Raw genomic sequence first — 1,306 nt, 5'->3', positions numbered from 1 at the left:
GTGCAGAACTCAAATTCTAGTAAAAAGACTAGACTTAATGGTCGGACTGAGACTGGAGGAATCCAGGAAAGCATGGACCCTGGATTCTCTATCAGCCCAGAACTAAAACAATTTCCGGGGCCAACTCTTCAGACAGGGATTGGACTGGACTGTGGGATGTAAAGTGATACTCATGAGGAGTGTGCCTCTTGGCTGAAGTAGATGCAAGAGACTAAACAGGCAGCTTCTGTCCGGAGGTGAGATAGGAAGGCAGAGAGGGTTGGGAGCTGGTTGAATGGACATAGGTAATCAGGGGTGGAAGGGAGGAGTGTGCTGTCACAGTATGGGGAGAGCAATTAGGGTCATATAACAACGTATGTATAAATTTTTGCTTGGGAAAAAAATTAAAAAAAGAAATAGTCATAAAAATAGCATAATAATGCTTGGAAATTATAATTAAAAGATTCATATGTAATTGATGTTATATAAACATAATAAGGAGTGAGGTATAAGATTATATATGTAGTATGCCTAGAACTAAAGGTTTTCGATCCCATGCACAAAGCAAAAAAGACTAGAAGGCAATTCACCAAAATGCTAAAAGTGACTGTGTTGGATTTACGTAGTTTCCTTATCTCATATCAATTTTATAATGAATATAAAGTTGCCTAATGATCCTGCCTGCCCCCTGACCCAGTCATGGTCTGTCTGCATTAGCAAAGCAGCTGGCTTCTTAGAGGGAATATGGTATAGATGTATAAGGTATCATTACACTTTTCCTTCTGAAGTTTTTTGAGCATAACCATCTGTTTACACATATTCTAGGGGGGAAAAAGTCAAGCCAGTTAAATATTTTCCCTTCTGGAATTGTACCGCACTTTCTGTCTAGTTTTGCTCCCACAGTTGGGACACCGGAATCTCCTTTCAGCAGCTCCTGAACACCCAAGTATAAAGTCAGCATTTTTCCATGCCATCTTCTGCACACTCTCCCAGAGTTGGAAATCTTAACAACTCAACACAAGAAATACAAAGCTGCCATGAATTGCCAGGGGTGCGTGTTATTGTAATAATAGTCTGGTGGCAGCAGAGCCAAGAAAACAGAGGCTTGTTCCAATAGTTGGGGTGTAGCAACTGCTGGATTGGAACTGATGGGGGTGTTATGGATTGAATTGTGTCCCCCAAAAATATGTGTAGCAAATCCTAATCCCTGTACATGTGATTATAATCCCATTTGGCAGTATTAGTGTAAGGTGTATCTTAAATCAATCTCTTCTGAGATATAAAAAAGTAGATTAAGCAAGCAAGTATAAACAGAAGGGAAGATACA

Source organism: Trichechus manatus, unplaced genomic scaffold (genome assembly GCF_000243295.1).
Source record: "Trichechus manatus latirostris isolate Lorelei unplaced genomic scaffold, TriManLat1.0 scaffold00031, whole genome shotgun sequence".
Lineage (NCBI taxonomy): Eukaryota > Metazoa > Chordata > Mammalia > Sirenia > Trichechidae > Trichechus > Trichechus manatus.
The sequence above is the reverse complement of the archived record's forward strand: the minus strand, read 5'-3'. Positions refer to the sequence as shown.